This window comes from Triticum aestivum, chromosome 4B (assembly GCF_018294505.1).
Source record: "Triticum aestivum cultivar Chinese Spring chromosome 4B, IWGSC CS RefSeq v2.1, whole genome shotgun sequence".
Taxonomy (NCBI): Eukaryota; Viridiplantae; Streptophyta; class Magnoliopsida; order Poales; family Poaceae; genus Triticum; species Triticum aestivum.
In genome coordinates this window covers 121,613,419-121,637,156 of record NC_057804.1, presented here as the reverse complement: position 1 = coordinate 121,637,156, position 23,738 = coordinate 121,613,419, and positions in this window count along the sequence as shown.

Genomic DNA, 23,738 nt, shown 5'->3' with positions numbered 1-23,738 from the left:
CATGGATTATACGCACTTTTACCTTTCCACCATTGCTAGCCTCTTCGGTACCGTGCATTGCCCTTTCTCACCTTGAGAGTTGGTGCAAACTTCGCTGGTGCATCCAAACCCCGTGATACGACACGCTCTATCACACATAAACCTCCTTATATCTTCCTCAAAACAACCACCATACCTACCTATTATGGCATTTCCATAGCCATTCCGAGATATATTGCCATGCAACTTTCCACCGTTCCGTTCATCATCATCATGACATACTTTACTTTTGTCATATTGCCATTGCATGATCATATAGTTGACATCATATTTGTGGCAAAGCCACCATGCATTATTTTTCATACATGTCACTCTTTATTCATTGCACCATCCCTGTACCCCGCCGGAGGCATTCATATAGAGTCATATCTTGTTCTAGTTTCGAGTTGTAATTCATATGTTGTAATCAATGAAAGTGTGATGATCATCATTATTAGAGCATTGCCCAAAAAAAGGGAAAAAAAGAAAGGCCAAAATAAAAAAATAAAAGGCCAAAGGAAAAAAAAAGAAAAAAAGTCAAGAAAAAAAGAAAAAAAAGAAAAAGGGCAATGTTACTATCTCTTTTTCCACACTTGTGCTTCAAAGTAGCACCTTGTTCTTCATGTAGTGAGTCTCATATCTTGTGCTTCAAAGTAGCACCATGTTTTTCATATAGTGAGTCTCATAGGTTGTCTTTTTCATACTAGTGGGAATTTTTCATTATAGAACTTGGCTTGTATATTCCTACGATGGGCTTCCTCAAATGCCCTAGGTCTACGTGAGCAAGCAAGTTGGATGCACACCCACTAGTTTCCTTTTGTTGAGCATTCATTTATAGCTCTAGTGCATCCGTTGCATCGCAATCCCTACTCCTCATGTTGACATCAATTTATGGGCATCTCCATAGCCTGTTGATTATCCTCGTCAATGTGAGACTTTCTCCTTTTTTGTCTTCTCCACACAATCCCCATCATCATATTCTATTCCACCCATAGTGCTATATCCATGGCTCACGCTCATGTATTGCGTAAAGGTTGAAAAAGTTTGAGATTATTTAAGTATGAAACAATTACTTGGCTTGTCATCGGGGGTATAGAAGTTGGGAACATCTTTGTGTGATGAAAATGAAGCATAGCCTAACTATATGATTTTGTAGGGATGAACTTTCTTTTGCCATGTTATTTTGAGAAGACATGATTCCTTTGATTAGTATGCTTGAAGTATTACTATTTATTTTATCAATATGAACTTTTATTTTGAATCATTTGGATCTGAACATTCATGCCACAATAAAGGAAATTACATTGAGAATTATGCTAGGTAGCATTCCACATCAAAAATCCGTTTTTATCATTTACCTACTCGAGGACGAGCAGTAATTAAGCTTGGGTGCTTGATACGTCTCCAACGTATCTATAATTTTTTATTGTTACATGCTATTATATTACCCCTTTTGGATGTTTATGGGCTTTATTTTACACATTTATATCATTTTTGGGACTAACCTACTAACCGGAGGCCCAGCCCGTATTGCTGTTTTTTTGCCTATTTCGGTATTTCGAAGAAAAGGAATATCAAACGGAGTCCAAATGGAATGAAACCTTCAGGAGCGTGATTTTTGGAACGAACGTGATCCAGAGGACTTGGAGTGCAAGGCAAGAAGCAGCCGAGGCGGCCACGAGAGGGTAGGGCGCGCCCACCCCTATAAGGCGCGCCCCCCTGTCTCGTGGGCCCCTCGGACGGTCACCAACGTACTTCTTCCTCCTATATAAGCCTATGTACCCCGAAAACATCCAGGGAGCACCCGAAACACAATTTCCACCGCCGTAACCTTCTGTATCCGCGAGATCCCATCTTGGAGCCTTCGCCGGCGCTCTGCCGGAGGGGGAATCGACCATGGAGGGCTTCTACATCAAGACCATAGCCCTTCCGATGAGTTGTGAGTACTTTACCACAGACCTTCGGGTCCATAGTTATTAGCTAGTTGGCTTCTTCTCTCTTTTTGGATCTCAATACAATGTTCTCCCCCTCTCTTGTGGAGATCTATTTGATGTAAACTCTTTTTGTGGTGTGTTTGTCGAGATCCGATGAATTGTGGGTTTATGATCAAGTTTATCTATGAATAATATTTGAATCTCCTCTGAATTATTTTATGTATGATTGAGTTATCTTTGCAAGTCTGTTCGAATTATCAGTTTGGTTTGGCCTACTAGATTGATCTTTCTTGCCATGGGAGAAGTTCTTAGCTTTGGGTTCAATCTTGCGGTGTCCTTACCCAGTGACAGAAAGGGTTGCAAGGCACGTATTGTATTGTTGCCATCGAGGATAAAAAGATGGGGCTTATATCATAATTCATGAGTTTATCCCTCTACATCATGTCATCTTGCTTAATGCGTTACTCTGTTCTTTATGAACTTAATACTCTGGATGCAGGCAGGAGTTGGTCGATGTGTGGAGTAATAGTAGTAGATGCAGGCAGGAGTCGGTCTACTTGTCACAGACGTGATTCCTATATACATGATCATGCCTAAATAATCTCATAACTATTTGCTTTTCTACCAAGTGCTTGACAGTAATTTGTTCACCCACCGTAATACTTATGCTATCTTGAGAGAAGCCTCTAGTGAAACCTATGGCCCCCGGGTCTATCTTTTATCTTATTTGCTTTCAATCTACTTTTATTTTCATCTATACTTTTTGCATCTATATTATAAAATACCAAAAATATTTTTATCTTATCATACTATCTCTATCAGATCTCACTTTCGCAAGTGGCCGTGAAGGTATTGACAACCCCTTTATTGCGTTGGTTGCGAGTTCTTTGTTTGTTTGTGTAGGAGCGTGGGACTTTTGAGGAGCCTCCTACTGGATTGATACCTTGGTTCTCAAAAACTGAGGGAAATACTTACGCTACTATTGCTGCATCACCCTTTCCTCTTCAAGGAAAACCAACGCAAGCTCAAGATGTAGCAGTGCCTCCTCCAAAACCGGCGGCGCCTCTGGCACCGCCGCCCGTAGCACCTCTTCCAAGACGGTGCCGCCTCCACCACCATCAGCCCTCGCTCGCTCGACCACGTCGGCCCGTGGTGGGGTATCATCCCCCACCTCCATGACCTCCCGGTCGAGGATCACCACCTCAGTCCGGCCTCCACGGCCGTGCTCCCTTACCGACACCGGCTCAAAGACCGTCGCCGCCACAACCGTGCCCTCCGGCATCTCGCACCAGGCCGGCTCACGCCCATGCCGCCGCCACGTCGGTCCAAGCACGGACCGATGTCGCCTCCACCTCCGCCTCGGCCCTGTTCCTGTCCCGCTAGGCCAAGGCTTCGGCGTCGTTCGGGTCCTGGCCGAGGTCCGAGTCGGCCCGTCCCTCCACCTCGGCCTGGTCAGCAAGGTCGGACCAGCTCCTGCGGAATGCGGCTCCTTGAGCGGCCGCGGCGTCCGCCGCCGCCCTCGCCAGCGCGATTGGCGATCTGAAGAAGAAGACAGAATGAGCCAAAAAGAAACGCCACCAGCTCAATGATCCGGATGCGTACGGGAGATGAAGCTTACCCTGACAAGACCGGGACCGGGATTTCCTCCTGTGCCCGCCGTCGCGCTTCCTCTTGGCTGGCCTCCCGACCCCGGCCGGGTCCGCCGTGTGCTTCATGGCCCGGGGTCGCGGCGCGTCGCTGTCTTTCCCATGCGGGCGGCTCGGTGCTGCCCCATGCGAGGACCCGGCTCCGCCCGCATCGCCGCCTCCCCCGCCCAACGCCACTGCACCAACAACTGGCGTCAGCATCGCCCGTTCCATGTCGCGGTTAGCAATTCAAGACACATGAAGAAAATACAAGACTTACCCGCGCGACGCCGAGCGCCGACATCAGACTCGGCCTCCTCCCCGCCGTGGGCCGCGAGCTCCTCTGGTGCCACCGGCACCACCTGCGATGGAGACCGGGCATAAGGATGCCGGATCGCGTTCAGAAGCACCTCCAGTGTCTCGTCCGAACGGATGAGAAGGTGCGCAGCAGCAAAGTAAGACGACCAGACACTCACCTGCGGGCGCCGGGTTCGACTCGCTGTACGGCACCTTGCCGAACCGCCTGTCCTCCCCAAGGTTGGCCTTGGAGATGTCGTTCACGCCGTGCACGATCTGCTCCGCAGTCAGCCGCATCGACCCCATGCGGTTGGGGTCTTGAAGGCCGACCATTTCTCCGATGAGGCATGAGCGCCTCTACAGCGGGAGGACCCGACGCATGATGAACGCGACGATGAGGTCAGTGCCGGTGAGCCCCTCCTGCGTCCTCATCACCGTCATCAGCTCGCAGAGATTGACAATCTCCTGCGACGGGCGCCTGGGCGAGTAGCCCCAGTTCGTCTTCGCCCGCGGCGGCACGATGGCGAAGGCCAGAAGGTTGATGCGGTCCGCACCCAAGTTGCGGACGTAGAAGAAGGAGTTCTGCCATTTATTGGCAGAATCCTCCAGCGAGATCTTGGGGAAATCCGCCCCCGACCGCTTCGAGATGACGGCGGCGCCGCAGTCGGCAAACTCTCCGGCCGACGGGCCCTGCTGCTTCAGGGAGAAGAAGCACACCCAGAGGTCGATCGTGGGCTCGACACCTAGGTCCCCTCGCAGAGGTTGACGAAGCCGGGGAGCTAGACAATGGCGCCGATGCCAAGATGATGTAGCTGGAGCCCGAAGAACTCTAGGAAGGTGCGGAAGAAGGTGCTCGCCAGCAACCCAAACCCTTGCTCAAAGTGCGTGAGGAAGACCACGCGCTCCTGATCCTCGGGCCGAGCCCTCTGCTCGTCACGCGGTAGATGGACGCCGACATTCGTCTCCCGCAGCAAGCGTCGTGACGCCCGAAGTTGGGTGATGTCCTCGGTGGTGACCTTCAAACCCATCAAGGAGCCCGACGGCAGCACCATGGACGAAAGAAAGGGAAGGAGAAATAAGATGGACGACGGAGAAATTCTGCTCGGGGCAGCGGGCGTCGTAGTGCGTCGGTTGCAAAGAGCAGAGCAAGAGCAAAAGGGCAGGAGGGCGCGAGCGAGAATGATGTCCGCTGCCCCCCTGCCCCCCGATTTATAACCCTCGGTTTGAACGTGGGGAAGTGGGAACGTCTGCACGCGCCCTTTCCACTACCCTGCGATAAGTGTGCACGTACACACGCAGTAACTGCTCGGGGAAGAGCAACCGGCCCCCGGGCGCCGCAATAAATCCGCACGCGTGGGCCAAGGGCGCGCGGCGCGGGCCCCAGCCCGTCGCCCAGTCCCGTCACGCACGTGGCCTGTCAGGCCCCTCCGACTTTCGGGAACCACATGGCGCCCGCGCGAAGCACGAGGGATTGCCCCAAGATTCGACGGACTCCTCGGTTCCCGCCACAGCCGGGATGTCGCGATCCGGTTTCCGAGAAAACTGGCACACAGCGGGTGTTGCCGGACCCGGCGCTCACAGAATCCGCCTTGCTCAAGGGGGAAACTGTGAAGGCCCACTCATCCGAAGACGGCGGACCTTCATAGCTTTGGGGACTACTGTCTGGGGATGAACCCCGGGCAGGCAACGGAACCCGGATCCTCTTCAAAAACAACGGGGCCAGCACCACCCCTCAAACCGGCATGCGCTTGGTCGGGTCGCTCGACCCAGCTAAGCCCCGCAACCCAGCCAAGATCTCCGACCCGGCAGGGATGCGTCGACTCGGCCTCAACAACTAGCGCAAGCCAGCCGAACTCGGCACGACCAAAGCTTGCTCGACAAGCCAGCTCCACCCGTGGCGTGCTTCGCAATCCAGCCACGGGTCAGCTCCCGTCCCATCCAGGCCGTACGATGGGATGAGTATTCAATCACCGATGACCAAGGCAACAGTGCCCTGCCCATGCCTCTGGTCAGCCGGAGCGTGGCAACAGTGCCCCTCACCTACCCGCTGACCAGGGCCGGCGTGGCTATAGTGCCCCCGCCCTCATCGCTGATGACAGCAAGCGGCAACCTGACTGAGAGCCAGTGTACACAACTTGACTCGGCCATGCCCTGATGATCTACAAGACGGCGCACAGTCCCCCTAGGCATGCGGGGCCTACACCTAGGGGAACCCTGCAAACCACAAACCCTCAGCAGGACCCAGCCCGGGTCCCCGGACACCAACAATCTGGACCCACCGACTTATAACATTACCATTGAACCCCTGGGGGGTTGGTCTATAAAACCCCCCAGGAGCCCGCGATCATAGCGGCATGTAACGAGAGAAAGGCAAGTAAGCATAGACCTAGCCACCAGAACAGCGCACCAGAGAGAAGGAGCATCCCAAGCCTTGGCCAGCTTCCTTCCTCTCCCATACAGCTCTAGGAGAAACATTGTACTATCGAACATCCAACTACACTCGGCAGGACTAGGGGTATTATCTCTCTGGAGAGCCCCGAACCTGGGTATGTCCGGCGTCCCGCGCCCGCTCATGCCAACCTCGCCTCTGGAGCTCACCAACGCCCTCGAGCCTCCTCCTCTCTTTAGCCATCCCTTGGCATCTGACGTGCGCCCACCACGACAACATGTGTACCTAAAAGCACCAAGTTAATATTAGAAGATAAACAACAATTGCAAAATGATGTAGTACAACACTCCCTCCATCCCATTATATAAGATTTTATACACGTATATCTAGACATCATCAGAACATTAAGGTAACACTCTTCCTTGTTGTTATGTAGCCAGGGATTGCATATTTAGTCATTCATTACAATGTATGTTGCTATGTAGCCTCAAATATATTAAATATGGCCTAGTTAACCTACTGATAAATGGGTTACAGATATATTCAGTGAAATGCCCGATTCAACGATTAATCCCTTATCAGCCCCCAGGCTATATGGTACCAGCTACCGAGACCCTGAGCAGTGAGTACATATAAGCAATGCGATGAAACTAACCTCGATGGAAAAAACAGCAGTGTTCTCAATTTTTCTTGTATGAGTACATATAAACGCATGTTAAGCACAACAGGCTAAACATCAACCAAATATATCAATGGTAGATAACATAATCTACAAATGATAGCTTCAATGTGCAGGCTTAAGCACGCTAGTTAAACAAAACAAGAAGTGGAAAGGTGTGTTAATTGCATGAGGCATAACATTTATAAACAAGCAAATAGTCATTCAAACTGGTATTGTACAGGTCTAAAGTACACCACTTATTGTTAAAAAAATGAAAAGGCATGTTAACTACAATATCCTTAACAGCAACCAAATATCGTAAATCATAGTGGTATTATTGAAACTGCTATTGATGAAATTGAATTGCACGGCAAATAGTTGCACATATAGAGCATCACAATGTGAAGAACTGAAATAAACAAGGCATAAGGCCATCTCTAGCCGATCCTTTAAAAGTTAAAGGACTAAAACAATTAGTGGATATATATATATATATATACTCCAGCAATTTTTGGCCGTTTCTAGTCGATCGCCTAAACTTAATGTTGTAAACTTCAATTTGATCAAGTTCAAAGCAGGTTCAACCAAAAGTAGCATGCATTCAAACATAAACATAGATTGTTTTGCACAACCGAACATAAAACATAAATTTAAACTAAGCTAAACTACTTTCGGTCGAAGTAGAGGTCGAACCAATCCTTCCTCGTCAGGTACGGTGTGCCATGAGCCGGTTCCGGGCCGGTGCCGTCATCGGGGTCGTTAGGGAAGGCACTCCTCCACTCATCGATATCGATCTCCTCGTCCTCGCCGCCCACCTGGATGCTCTCCGTGCCACCGTCCTTGCCGCCTTCGACCTCGTCATCAGAGGAGAGCGTGATAACCTCGCCGCCGTCCTTGCCGCCTTCGACCTCGTCATCAGAGGGGAGCGCGATAGTCTTGCCGCCATCCATGCCGCCGTCCTTGCCGCCTTTGACCTCGCCATCGGAGGAGAGCACGATAACCTCACCACCCTCCGCACCGGCAAAGATCGCCCGCTCCGCCTCCATGAGCTCCGGGTGCTGCCGGCGGAGCCCTTGCATGTAGGCCTCGTTGGCGACCTCGGCCTTGAGGCGCTCCCACGCCTCATGGTCCTCCCGCGCCATAGCGAGCTCACCACCCCTGGCTCCGGTGGAACGAGGTGGACTAGACGTGTGCCAAAGGGGAAATTGAGCCTAGCCGCGGCGGCGTGGTAGAGGACCTGCCAGCGGTCGTACTCCATGGCCGCGAGCTAGGCCGTGTGGAAGCTACTGAGCCACCGGCGGGTGTGGGTCTCCCGATCTATAATATCAGCGATCCACGTCCCTCACCGCCGCTACCGAACCGCAAGGTAGGACCTCGTCAGCTGCCTGGTCCGAGAGAGGACGGGGTAGTCCTTGAACCAGCATGGGGGCGCGGCGGCTGGCGGATAAGGGGACTGGCGACAGAGGATCGACAAAGAGCCCGCGAAGGACGACGGGGACACCTTGCCGGCCATGTGTCGATGAGCGCAGGTTTTGTGGAGTGTGTGGTGTGTGTGGGGGGGGGGGTTAAGGTGGTGTTTGGGGAAATACCGCGGCAACTGAAATTTTACTAGGCGGGAGTAACAAGGCGGGGTTACTGCAAATTTGGATAAGGGTGAGCAGATATTTTTGAGATTGCGAGGGATGCAGAGGAGGGGGTATTTGGGGAGCGAGCTAGTGTGCTTGACACGCCGGCTGTGGACTGTAGCCGATGCACTTTCTCGCGTAAGCCATAGGCGTACTATACACCGACGGTGCTCCAAGATATTTTGTACTGCATCTCACACGGTTGGTGACAATAAACTGTGTGGGATCTACTTGATTTTTTATTTTGATTTGAATTACATAATGGGGTCACAGCAGCAATGGACGGTGTTTAAATTGCTAGACCTTTTATCTGCAGTGAACATGCAACTATAGGTGTGTCATAAAAATTGGAATTATTCAGGGTTCGTTTGGAAATTTTATACATTAAATTGGTTTTCTAGCAATTTCAGGTGCACAATTCAAAATTAAAGCACATGCTCCAGTCCCTAAAAACGGGTTACAAAATCAAATGCTTTTCCTTGGTTGCAAGCTTAGGTCACATACAAGAAATGAGAATGAATGTCAAACACCTTGACATTGTCGCTCAACCGCTAACATTGAGATACATGGTTTTAAAATTATAGTAAATCAAAAACTCGACTGAAATTCATGAAACTTGACATGATATCATGGAACAACATCGACATGTCGTGTTAAAAATATTTTCCCATTTGGGCCAGGTTTGGGTATAAGCTTCTCGCAAACCGGAGCTTCGCTCACAACAAGCCAGATGGTTTTGGTAGGGAACGTGCCACCTTGGTGGACAAATGATATATGTTGCCTCTTCTTCCTTTCTAAAATTTTCTCATGTCAACATAGAACAACACGAGTGTTGTGTCATTTTTTGGGAGTTTTCGGGGTTAGCTTGGACATTTTTATACATAAACTGAGTTTTCTATGCATTCATGTGCATAATTCAAATTTGAACTACATGCACATGCTCCAGTGCATATAAAGTGGCTCAGAATTGGAATGTGTGTCCTTGGTTACATGCTTAAGTCCCATGCAAGAAATGAGGATGAATGTCAAACACCTTGCCACCGTCGCTCAGCCGCTAACATTGAGATACTTGGTTTTTAATTTCTAGTAAATCGAAAACGCGTCTGAAATTTATGAACCTTGACATGCTAGCATGGAACGGCATCAACGTGCAGTGGTAAAATATTGTCCCATTTGGGGCAGGTTGGGGTATATAAGCTTCTCAAAAACCAGAGCTTCTGACAACAAGCCTCATGGTTACGGTAGGGAACATTTCACCTTTCTGGACAAAATGATATTCGTTGCCTCTTCTTGATTTCAATTCTTTTTCTAGTGACAACATGGAAACATGAGTGTTGTGTTAAATTTTGTGATTTTTTGGGGTTCGTTTGGACATTTGTATGCATTAAATGGGTTTTCTAGGCATTTTATGTGCATAATTCAAATTTGAACTACACGCACATGCTCCAATGCACCAAAGGTGGTTGAAAAATCACATGTGTATCCTTGGGTGCATGCTTAGGTCCCATGCAGGAGACAGAAATGAAATTCAAACGCCAGGGCATTGTTGATTGCCGGAAAAACGTTGAGATACCTGGTGTTTAAATTCTACTAAATCCAAAACTCGTCTGAAATTCATGAAACTTGGCATGCTATCATAGAGCAGCATCAACATACCATGGTAAAAAAATTGTCCCATTTGGGGCAGGTTCGGGTATAAGCTTCTCACAAACCAGACTTTCTCACAACAAGCATGATGGTTTTCGGTAGGGAACGTTCCACCTTTGGGGACGAAACAATATCCATTGCATCTTATTGCTTTCAAAAAATTTCTAGTGTCAACATAGAACAACAGGAGTGTTGTGTCAATTTTTGTGTTTTCCAGGGTTTGTTTGGATATTTTTATGCATTAACTGGGTTTTCTAGGCATTTTATGTGCATAATTCAAATTTGAACTACAAGCACATGCTCCAATGCACTAAAGTTAGTTGAAGAATCTAATATGTGTCCTTGGGTAAATTTGTAGGTCCCATGCAAGAGATGGGAATGAAATTCAAACACCAGGGCATTGTTGATTGCCGGCAAAACGTTGAGATGTCTGGTTTCTAAATTCTAGTAAATCCAAAACTCGTCTAAAATTCATGAAACTTGGCATGCTATCATGGAGCGGCATCAACATGCCGTGGTAATTTGAACCACATGCACATGCTCTAGTGCATATAAATTGATTGAAAAATCAAATTTGTGTCCTTGGGTGCATGCTTAGGTCCCATGCAAGAAATGAGAATGAATTTCAAACACCAGTGCAACGTTGATTGCCGGCAAAACATTGAGATGCCTGGTTTTTAAATTCTAGTAAATCCATAACTCATCTAAAATTCATAAAACTTGGCATGCTATCATGGAATGGCACCCGACATGCTATGGCATTTTTCGTGTCCATTTTGAGAGAAGGCGCACTCGAATAATGACAACCAACAAACTCATTTTGAAAAAATAGCTACCACTTTAATATCTCAAACGTTTGTATAATTCAAACCGTGTGCGTTCTATTAACCATTCATGTGACGCCACATGTCTTGGTTTTAATGGCTATAGGAGGTGCCGTGCGGACAACTGCTTGACCTTGACTGAACGGGAGGCGTGTGAGCGCAGTCTGGTGTGCACGCTGACCGAGAGGCGTGCAAGCTGTCCTCCAATGCGCAGGCTCATCGGGAAGCGTGCGAGCCGTACGCTGCACAGGCTCACTCGGAAGCGAGCCCTTTGACTCCATGGGACACTACCGTCGACCGCTACCTCTCAGCGGCGCCAGTTGCCATTCTCCCGCGCCCCGCCCGTCGAACGCGCGATGACATGATGTTTGATTTACAAGTGAAGAACATTTTGTGCTGCCTTGAAGACTTCAACAACGGCGTCCCAGAGGACGACAACGACGGCGCGGCACGCTGCCTCCGCCGCCGTCAGAAATAGTTTTTTTGGGGTTTAATACTGTATCTTGAATTCTTGATCATATGAATATAAATTCACAGTGTGACTGGATGAAAGATATGGTTTGAACGAACTTGCCTTTTTCTCTCTTAATGTACTGACTTATCAAACAATTTTCTTTTGAAAAAAACGTCAATGGTTTTTAAATATGAAACACTCGTCGCAAACGTTTTAGTTAGAACACCCATATGAAAACAGATAGCTTCCCCAGGAAGCCAAGGGAAAATGTGCCGAGCAGGATTTCTGCATCCCTTCAATGCAAACGGTTGTTTTGCATGACCCGTGTGCAACCACGTACAAACAATTGGCTAAGATTTGCATACATGTCATTTTGGGTATGTTGCCATTAGTCAAACTGGAAAGATTGACATTTGTTTATCTAGTAACATTGCCATTTGTCGACCTTGTAACAGTGCGATTTGTCAAAATATGCAGCTAAAAATCACTAGCACTATCTAATTTTTGCAACTAAAATCACTAGCACTGTTCATATGGACACCACTAGCAGGCGTGAGTTGATGGACGCATATGCAAATGTACCATCGATTACATACAACAAGTCATCAACCCACAACGACAACGAGGATACACGTTGGATTATAGATCATTTCCAACAAAACATTCTAGTAAAGTTTTTCTCACACAACAAATAACAAAGCGATGAAATGAACTTCAGCTCAACCACTCGTCGGCGTTGGAAACGCTTGCTTTGAACCAGAAGTGATTCTCTGGGAAGGGCCAGCTACTGTCAATCTCGAGACCAACGCAGGACTGATCATCCAGGCTGAAGCGGCCTATGTCAGGACCCATATTGGGACGTAGGGAAGCATAGCAATGTTCGAGGTATAGATATAGTTGCTTCTCATAAATGTTAGTAACGTTCTATCAACAGCAATTGGATCGCCTTCCACCATCATTGGATAGTTTTGTCCAAGGAAGGGTGACTTTCCTCCAAGATTTTCAATACTGAACCAGGGAGAAGGTGTTGGCGCTAGTACACCAGTATCCATCCCGAATACCCTGCAATGGATGTTGGAATAGGTCTGGTGAGTGCGACCATGCGAGACAACACCTGCTTCCTTAGTAACATCAGCAGTGCCATGTATACAGACAAGAAGAGGTGATCCATCGGAATAAGTTGCCAGGCGCCACTGAGTATATGGGTCCTACTCATCCTCCTGCTCGTGATCATCAACATCGTCATCTCCCCCTTGGTTATAAATTTTTTCAAGTATAGGTGGTGGAATGTTCATAGGACCTTGGAAACACAAGAAGTTTAATTAGTAAAGGGAAACTAGCTAACCCGCATGCATGTGGATGAAACAATTATAATTAAGGTGGAAGACAAACATACCAAAAGCATCAGGATTCCATGCAAAAACAGTGCCACGAGTGGTGGCAGCAAACACAATACCCTCGTATTGAATTGCATCACAGTACTCATCCGTGTACGGAAATTGATTTTTGAGCAATATCCATCGAGGCGTGGAACTAAGGACGGCAACAAGCTTGTCGAAGATAGCAACAACTTCATTGTTCGTGTAATCCAAAGAGCGGTTGGGAAGTCGACAAATTGCTATCTTCCGTAAACGACAGTCACCATGATCGTATTTGAACTCACGTAGAATACCGGTGTACTCAACCTCTGGGCAGTTGTCTGAGATTTTTGGAAGTGGAACCCAGTGATGAGTGTACACATTCACAAGTTCCCACTCGCAGTTGTACCCAATATAAACAACCCCATCTCCATTTGCGCCTGCCCAAGCCTTGCCCTCAAGTGATGGTATCTTAACATCATACGTATCATTATAAAGGGGCATCAACTTGCACAAGGCGAGGCTTCCCTCGTCCCCGCGCCAGTCAGTAGGGTCACGGTGAAGAAGATATGGGAGATCAAAGCGCTGCTGGACCCTTGGGTTCCTTGTAATGATGTTATGAGTTGAGTCGAGAATGGTCTTGAACGAACCTGTCATGCTAGCCGAGGTGATGACGTCGCACCGATCAATGAGTTCCTCCACCACGTCATCTTTCAGATCGGGACAAGAATAACGGGGTCGTTTTTGGCCTGTTCCCTCCATGAAGAAGATGATCGAACAATGGTAGAAGGAAGGGTGAAGGCAACTAGAGGGAGGAAGAGCGTGCGACAGGAGTTCCAAATCGAGATGGAAAGGTGAAGAGGCGGTGGACGGTTGCCATGGTACACGAAGAGGCGCCTGGGGAAGTGGAGAGCGAACGGTTGCCACACCGGTCACACATTGACGACAAGGGCCGAGTGAACCGCATGCGTATATCGCACACACCTTGATCTGGCTGACCGTTTCTTTTGTGTTGCCTAATCACAAAACAGTTCATCCGAGTGAACCGTATGATGTATATCGCACACACCTTCATCTGGATGACCGTTTCTTTTGTGTTGCCTAATAACAAATAGTTCATCCGAGTAAACCGTATGTTGTATATCGCATACACCTTGATCTGGCTGACCGTTTCTTTTGTGTTTCCTAATCACAAACAGTTCATCCGAGTGAACCGTATGCTATATATAGCACACACCTTCATCTGGCTGCCTGTTTCTTTTGTTACTCCTCATCGCAAACAGTTAATTGAACTGAACCGTATGCCATGCATCGCACACGCAACTAAAATCTGAACCGTGTTTGATGCATCCATCATCGCAAACGTTTTGGACATTTTAGACGGTTCTCTGACACCACCGTTTGCGCTTATTACATCGCACACAGTTTCTCGAAGGGTCTCTGATCGTAGTGTCGCGTTAGCAGCATCCTGCAGTAGTGATTGGTCGAACTTCATAGGTGCCTCACCCAAATTTGATGCCGAATGGATGATGCATCACCACGATGACCTATCGATGCTCATGGTTGCGCCTCATGGTTGCATCGGCTGGTGAAGCTGATCGATTTTCAATGAAAAACAAGTTGTCTTCCATCAGTGCTCTTTGCTTGTTACCCACAAAGATGATATCCTTCACCAGTTCACCTTGGTTGCGTTGGAGACGCAGCCGTCTTTCACATTGGTGCAATTTTATCACACAATTGGCTATGAACCAAATGTTTCCTTGAAGAAGGATCGACGTTGGTACTAAGAGCATAAGTTTTGTATTGATTTCTAAGCCTTCTCACAACTTTGTCTTCAGCTCCCCTGTAATTTTATTTGTCCAGCTATTAACTTTGATTTAAAAATGGTGTGGACTAAAAACCCGGATGGACGTAGTAGCCCTGCATTTTTATTTACTCCGCTTGACTGAAGTCAAACTTTGTAAAGTTTGACCAAGTTTTGGCCGAACACAACAAACCATAATTATTGAGAGAGGGAAAACTGTACATACTCTCAAACCTTTCCGATAAGTGAAATAAAAATTCTTTATTTGTACACACTCTCACACGTTTCCGATAATTTGGTGCATGTGTGGTTGTTCACTTAAGGGAGGGTAGTGTACCACACGTGAAGGACAGGAAGTGCGACCAAGATGCGTGGATCGTTAGTTCATCGGAATTAGTAGTTTTCTTCATTGGTATGCTAAATAAAGAGTTTTGTTTTGTACTTACACGATTTAAAATGATTGTTATGGAGAGAATAAGAAAACCACTCCACTATATATTACTCCTATACACGAGTACTATATGGACGCAGCTTCATTTACTTAGTGTACCTGCCTTTGGGTTTATGACAGGTGGGCCCAGAATGTGGCTGGCCCACCTATCATACAGCCAAAAGCAGGTGTAGTTAAGGCACTGGAGCTTAGTCCGTACTATAGTATATATGTAGTACTATATAAGTTGGATCCTCAACGCTTGTTCGCTAGCGTTTGCACTCTCCACACTCTCGCTGCACTACACACACACACACACACACACACACACACACACACACACACACATATATATATATATATATATATATATATATATATATACGATGGAGGCTCAGCGTTCCTTTGCTAGGGTTTGCTATATTCACGGTCTCTCACCCTCTTCACCTGATCTAAACAAGACTGCATTGACCTCTTGTCTCTCTCCCCTTCCCCCCACAACTGGTGAAGGAGGCGTCCAGATCCCGTCGCACCGGGAAGGGGAGGAGGTGCAACATTCACTCTATCGCCTTCGGCGAGGGAGGCAATCCACTACCGGCTGCACTGCTCACTTTCACCCAGCGCCTGTGCGGGAGGGCCATCGACCCCTTCTTCCTTGCTATCGTATGTAGTGTGGGCAGATCCGGCCTCCCTCCGCACGCCTTGCCACATCCCGACGACCCTAAGGTATAAGATTCTTTGAAACCGTCATTACTCTAGCTGCATGAGGATCTTTTTCGATTCTGTACTCAAATCTAGGTCTTGGTTCAAAGAGGAAAGAAGGGTGCGGTGGGGTGGAGCATGAATCTAGGACATGGTTCAATGACGAAAGGAGGGAGGGAAAGTAGTATAGACTGGCTATCCAGCCGCTTTGTTGGTCGAAAAGGGAAAAAGGGGGTAACCTAGTACACACATCTGTAAGGAACCGATCTCTTTGTTGAAAAGTGAAAGAAACTGGGGGGTCGGGTAGTTTGTGTAGGACTAGATTTGCTGCCCTCACATAGGAAAAAGGTTCAAAGAGAACAAATATGGGACCAATGCAGATATGCTGCTTGGCTACATACTCTGCATCACCCATTTATACGTGTGGATGCACATGGTGCTGGCATGTCCCATGTCCCATGTCCCATACAATTTGCTGTTGTTAATCTAAGAATGCTGCTGGAAAATTGAAGCAATTTCACTATTAAAAGTAAATTACTTTTTTAACGAATGTTATTTTAAGAGAATGTCTCTGTTAATATGAATCAATGCAACCATTTTAGAAATGCTACTGTCCTACTTTGTTTTCCATCAAGATAAGTTAGATGCTTCTTTTTGTCACCTTTTGTTTCATCCTCCTTTATTGGCCAGAAATGTCACACCAGCGACTTTGCTTGATTTCAGTGCAACTGCACAAAACGAGATTGGATTTCCTATTTGTGTTGGCAGATTCGTAGGTGATCTTGTGTGCGTCATGAAAGTTTGGTACTTGCCTTCATCCACATGATCATGCAGTGTCTTTTGAGATGTTGTGCTACTTGTATTGGTACTGTTTTAAATAAATGTTGAACTGAAGCTGTTGTATTGCTCTCTTTTCCATTAAGTAGTGAACAAAAATGGTACCAACCCAGACATGATGCTTGTTGCTTTATTACAACAAATTCTGCATCACCCCCTTTATAAGTAGATGAAAGCACATGGTGGTGTTGTGCCCACTCTCCCCTGGAACTATTTATGCTTTTTGTCAATCTAATGCTGCTGGTAAAATTAAGCAATGCCACTCTCAGGATTAACTACTGAATATTAATTGAAAACTGCAACACTTGTTAGGGATTGGCCGAATTACCATTTTTGTGGCCGCATGTTTCATCCTCCTTTATTTGCCAGTAATTGATTCCTTTTTTGCCTCTATTAAAACAGGGATATCTATTCAACTTGTTGCTATTGCGACATTTTTCTTCGCTACGCGAAACACTTATGTTTTAAGATTTTTGTGCAGTTCAACTTGAATGTCACACCAGCGACTTTGCTTAATTTTGGTGGAACTGCACAAAAGGAGATCAGTATCGACTTTCAACCACATGATGTTGCAGTGTGCTTTGAGACGTTGTGCTATTTGTATTGGTACTGTTTTGGATAAATGTTGGATTGAAGCTATTGAACTACTGTCTTTTACCATTAAGTGAGCAAAAATTGTTCCAACCCAGATATGATGCTTGTTTCTCTGTTACAACAAAACTCTGCATCACCCCCTTTATAAGTAGATGGAAGCACATGTTGTTGTTGCACCCACTCTCCCCTGGAACTGTTTATGCTTTTTTTAATCTAATGCCATTGGTAAAATTAAGCAATGCCACTCTGAGAATTAATTAACTACTGAATCTTAGTTCACAACTGCAACACTTGTTAGGGATTGGCAGGATTACCATTTTTGTGGCCCCATGTTTCATCCTCCTTTATTGGCCAGTAATTGATTCCTTTTTTGCCTCTGTTAAAATGAATCAGTCGCATTGTTTTAGGAATGGTACTATCCTGCTTTATAGTTCTTTCTACATGTTTAACCAAGGTATTGTTAAGATAATGTCTCTGTTAAAATGAATCAGTTGCATTGTTTTAGGAATGGTACTTTTTTGCTTTGTCGTTCTTTATACATGTTGAAACAAGGCATTGTTAAGAAAATGTCTGAGTTAATATGAAAGAATCACACTGATGGAGAATTGCTACTCTCCTGCTTTGTTTCCATTAAGATAAGGTAGATCAGTAGATGTTTTTCTTCTGGGAGTACAAGTCATCAACCGTTATTTCTTAGTAATTGTTCCCCTTATACCTATTTTTGGTTACAAGGATATCAAAATTAAAGCTAGGTTTTATTCCGACTTTGATTTTAGTTGAACTGCACAAAAGGAGCCAATGTGTCTAAGGCAAACTGCTGCATTACTGGGTCTAGTTGGTCGTACCACTTTGCAGAAAGAAGCAGTCACTGTTTGTGCTACATTCCAGAAGGAATGATCAAGAAGCTTTACAGAGTATTAGTAGATGCTGGTGACATGACTAGTCTGCAGAGAGCATATGCAAATCTACAACACGTGGAGTGCACTGGGCAAAAAGTGCCCAAACAAGTACAAGAAGCCATGACAGGACTCCAAGTCTGTCAATGTCATTCTAAGCAACAATGATGGGGCATCTAGGTATGGTAATCTGTTTACCATACTTTCAGTTTGTTAGTCCACCGATTGGTGGGTTGACACTGGGGCCAATATTCATGTGTGTGCTGATGTGTCTTTGTTTTTTGTAGCATATAAATACGAAATCCACAGGATGCTCAGCTTGATTTTAGTGAAACTGCACAAAATGTTGAGATGGTTTGTGTCCTCCATAATACTTCATCATGCACAATACATTGAATAGTTCTCTAATCATCCGTCGTCACCTTGAGCCACCGGACTGATCAAAAACCCTGCCCGTTTCACAATCATAGGCATTACATAGTTTGAATGGGAAAAGCTTGTCAAAGTTTAAATATTGATGTTAGCAAGAAGACATTAGTTTAATATATTGGAATTGGAAAACCTTGTCAAATTTTGCTCATTGATGTTAGCCAGAAGACATGCATTTGATATTTTTGAGTGGGACGCCCTTTGCTGTGAGCAGCGTCGATCATTTTTTCCTATTCATGTGTTCAGTTTAGAAGTAAATAGTTACTCTGCTGAGATGCATAGTCACATGAATGTTGCCTTATGTAAGGTATTTTAAGATTTTGTTCTGAATATTGTCTATGTAATGCCATGCCTTGTGTGTTTGATTGCAAAGTTGAGCTTGGAATGTTGTGGCATGCGGCATCATGAGCTGTTCACTATGCCTCCTGTGAATAATGCTTCGTATTGTTTTTGCATGTTGATCTAATGCCACTGATTTGCTTGTTAAGAGGATCATCCTCTTTTGTTGTTTCTGTGCTTAAGAAGTTCATCGTCTTATGTTTCATTCATAGCCTATACGACAAGTCAGGGAGGTTAGACGTGAAACCATATGATCTTCCGACCAACTCATCATCTTAGGCCGTGATTGGATCGTCGTTTTCCAACCAAAACTGCTTGTAAAACTGATGCTTGTAAATAAAAGTAGATGGTCTCGGGCAAAGCGCTTGGTTGGTCGATTTCGACTAGTAAAATATACACTGGTCTCTCAAATTACACGCGTAACCCGCCGGTTTTACTTACAGACCTCGGGCCCTCGGTTTCATTACGCCTGTATTTTACGCGTTGTTTCCGATGACGAGTAAATTAAACTTGTATCTTAATACAGGTGTGAAATAAACCAGAGCTCCCAAGCGCGGCCTTACCATTTCATGTTGTCCCAGTCTCTCGAAGGTGCTCATAGGTGTCCGATGATCCTGGCTTCCTGAATGAGCAACGGGCGCTGTATCAGACCATCTATAGGTCCCGCGAGGCCCTCTCCGCCGTCCTTCGAGTTGTTGCACTCGCCGTGGCGCTAAGCATTGTTAACATGGTCAATGAACATGAGGATTCAGGAGATGACTTTATTTTGACTGGATGACAGTAGGGACCCACTAGGGCCATAGCAGTACGTACGCAAGTGCCTCCTTATTATGTACAACTATATTTTTTTTTGCTTCCTCATGGTTTCCTGACATCACGGTCCCACACCATTGTCAACCTATGTAGTCAATATAAACTAGAGAATTGCACAAGTAGCGGCCGACAGCTAGGACCAAGCAGCTCGAGCAGTATTTGTGTTTTTCAGGTGTGAGCACTACAGAGTTTTTCTTGAGCGATGTTTTCATTGTTGTTGTTCAGAGGAAAGCAGGGCATTAACTGGGCGGGATGTGGCCCGTCTAGCCCAGGCCAGATATCTAGCCCAGATATTAATTTTTTTCAAGCTGAAAGTGGCTAGCCCAGCTATACTTTTTTTTGAGGAATACTCAGGCAAGGTCAACTTGTTATTCTCCGCCCCGCTGGGCTGCAAATCTTTCCTAGGAGGGATGCATTAGGCTTAATAGGAAAATGGGCTTTAAGAAAAAAAATAAATGGGATGTAATTTAAAAAATGGGCAGTAACTATAAAAAAATGCACCAAACACGTAATTAGTTTATCAAATATTATTTTTGGATTTTGAAAATTTTAATTTCATTAATTGTTGCACGCGCAATGTTTTGTTGGATTTTTACGTAATACAAATTTATATTTAATCTGACTAGAAATTTCGGGATAAAAATATTTCGGATCCCATCAAAATTGGGAAATTTTATTGAATTCTATTTTGAACGGTTGGTTGAAATTATTAATCGTTGTCCTAGCTAGAAAATGGGCTATACTTTTAACAAATTGTAAATGGGCTATAGTAAATTCTATTAGAATTCAAAAATGGCCTGTACATTCTTACAAATCACAAAGGGCTATAAGTTCTCTGCGACACGCTTGGGGGCCTACTAAGTTGATTCGTCCCCTAAAAAAAGTAAGTTGATGCGTATGCAAGGCTTTGTCAACTTATAGTCAACACACGGTTCTAGTAGCAGTGGCCGTTGGATGTCCATCCAACGGATGTCGTGCTTCTTCTTGAAACTCGGATACTCTAGCTTCAGCCGCCCAAAAAATGATTCCTCCCCCTGACATTTGGGGTGCACCGTTTCGGAGGCTGACCTGTGGGCCTACTAAGTTGACGCGTACCAAGGGGTTTGTCAACTTAGTTAATATAAACAATTCTAGCTGCAATGACCGTACTATGTCCATCCAACGGTCGTCGTGCTTCTTCAACCTCTGGTCTTCTTGCTCCAGCTGCCCAAAGCAGCGCTGGTCGTGCCGCCTGCTCCTGCCTCCCGTGGCCGGTTGTGCTACCGCGGAGGCCTCACCGCCCCCTACTACTACCACCGCTGCCCAGGCCATCCCTCCACTCACCCACACCCCCTGTTATTCAGCGGCGTTGGCAGCCTCACACCAAAGCCGAACCAGTGAACCCTCGTACTCCTCTCCGCGTGGGCATCCACTGCCGCGTCTTCCCCGGCTCGTCGTCGTCCCCTTCCTAGGCCTCGTCGTCGTCCACCGCCCTGGTGCTCTAGGCGCGGCATGGTCAACATGGTCAAGGAACGACTTCCATCGGACGTGGACTGTACGTGGAGAGGTTGACAGCTGGGTCCACGGCCGCACACAAGGAAATGCCTCCTTATTACACGCAAAATAATGATTCCTCCAGCTGACATCTGGGACCCACCGGAAGGGCCTCTGTATTTCGCAAAAAAAGTTCCCCCGCTGACAGGTCAGACCCACCAGCTATATCTTCGGATGCAAGGAAGTGCCTCCTTATTACCCACAAAAAATGAATACTCCCCCTGCTAGCTGGGACCCAACATAGTGGGAGGTTGACTAGTGGGCCTACTAAGTTGATGGGGACGGAGGGCTTTGTCAATTTAGTCAATATGAACGATTCTAGCTCCAATGACCGTACAATGTCCATCCAATGACCGTAGTGTTTCTTCAACCTCTGGTCTTCTTGCTCCAGCCGCCCAAAGCAGCGCCGTTCGTGCCGCCTGCTCCTGCCTCCCGTGGCCGGCTATGCTGCCGCGGAGGCCTCACCTCCCCCTACTACTCTCACCGCTGGCTAGGCCATCCCTCCACTCACCCAGACCCCTTGTTATTCTGCGGCGACGACATCCTCACACTGAAGCCGAACCAGTGAACCCTCGTACTCCTCTCCGCATGGGCATCCACTGCCGCGTCTTCCCCGGCTCTGCGTCGTCCCCTTCCTAGGCCTCGCCATCGTCCACCACACTGGTGCTCTCGGCACGGCGTGGTCAATGTGGTCAAGGAACGACTTCCATCGGAAGAGTACTGTACGCGGAGATGCTGACAGTTGGGTCCACAACCGCAGCAAGGAAGTGCCTCCTTATTACGCGGAAAATAATGATTTCTCCACCTAACAGCAGGGACCCACTGGACGGGCCACCGTATTTTGCGAAAAAAATGTTTCCCCCCTGACTGCTGGGACCCACCAGCTACATCTTCGCACACAAGGAAGTGCGTCCATATTGCGGGTAAAAAAATGATTCACCCCCCGACTGCTGGGACCCACCAGCTACATCTTCGCATGCAAGGAAGTGTGTCCATATTACGGCCAAAAAATGATTCGCCCCCCTGACTGCTTTGACCCACCAGCTACATCTTCGCACGCAAGGACGTGCCTGACAGTCGGGACCCACCTGGTTGAAGCGCACGTATCGTTGTCATTCTGGTCGCGAACGTGTACATACATACTGGTCAATGTAGAGGCACGCATGTGTCGTAGTAGAAGCGTGCACATAGCATGTACACGTACGTACAGCGGCCAGGGTGCAAGAAAGTAAATACGGCCACGTACGTACATACAGGCGGGGTCTTGAATGCCTACTCGTGCATACGTACGGCCAGGGCTCGTGTACATGGCTGGGTCAGAATGGAGAAACTGCGTTGTCATTGTGTTCATGGGGAGCCAACCGGCTGGTTCGGAAGGGAATGCGTCGTCGTGTTCATCGGGGGGGGGGGCTTGGATGGAACAACCGATGGAAACGAGGCCTGGCGTACCGCAGAATGGAGGAAACAGCCTTGTGTTCGACCGACCACGGTCGAAATGGGATCCTGTTGATCGGGAGGGGTGTGGCGTACCGCAAAACAGAGAAAATGGACTTGTGTTGGAGTGCTACGGTCGAAACGGGGGTCATGTTCATCGGGACGGGTGTGGCGTACCGCAAAACGGGACTCCACAGGATACTGTTCATCTCCACCGTCGACCTCCTCCAGCCTCCACGGGCTATTGTTCATCCATCGTCGACCTCCTCCAACCTCCACCTGCGATTGTTCATCCACGGGCTCCTGTTCATCCAGCCTCCATCGCGTGCTCCTCCACCGGCTATTGTTCAACCAGCCCTCTCCACCGGGTCCTATTCAACAACCCCAGCATGGGCTACTGTTCATCCAGCCCTCCATTGGCTACTGTTAAACCAGCCCTCCACGGGGTCCTATTCATCCAGCCCTCCACGTGGTCCTGTTCATCCACCCCCAACCGGCTCGATTGGGGCCCTGTTCATCCAGCGGCAACGACCTCTACTACCACAGGGTCCTGTTCATCCAACCCCCACCGTGAACTATTCATCCACCCCCAACAATGATCATTGTTCATCCAGAGGCAGCATCGACCGGCTTCAGTTAGCAATAGTAGCAAAGGAATCGCTTGATCGGGTTCAGTTAACAGCCATCAATCGATAGCTCGGGTTCAATAACGCGTAGCCTGTAGTGCAATCGCTCGGGTTCAGTAGGTGAACGCCTCGCTCGGGTTCAGTTAGAGCCCAATGCCTCACACCCACATGTGTGCGTGTATGAGAGAAACACGCAAACCTCTGTGCATCGCTCGGCCCCGACCACCCACCATAACGGGGAACACCCCGATATTTTCCTCGCCCTCGCTTCTACCACAGTTTTTTCCGTCATGGACGGCCCAAAGAATGTCATGCAGCTGCGTCTCCGGCCCGCGCAGGACGAAAAACCCATTTTCTGTCATGATTTTTTGTCATAGAAGTAGGAGCCCACCACATCTATGATGATACCCGGTTTTGTCACAGTTATCATCATAGAATTGTCATAAGTATGATAGAAAAAATTTCGTTC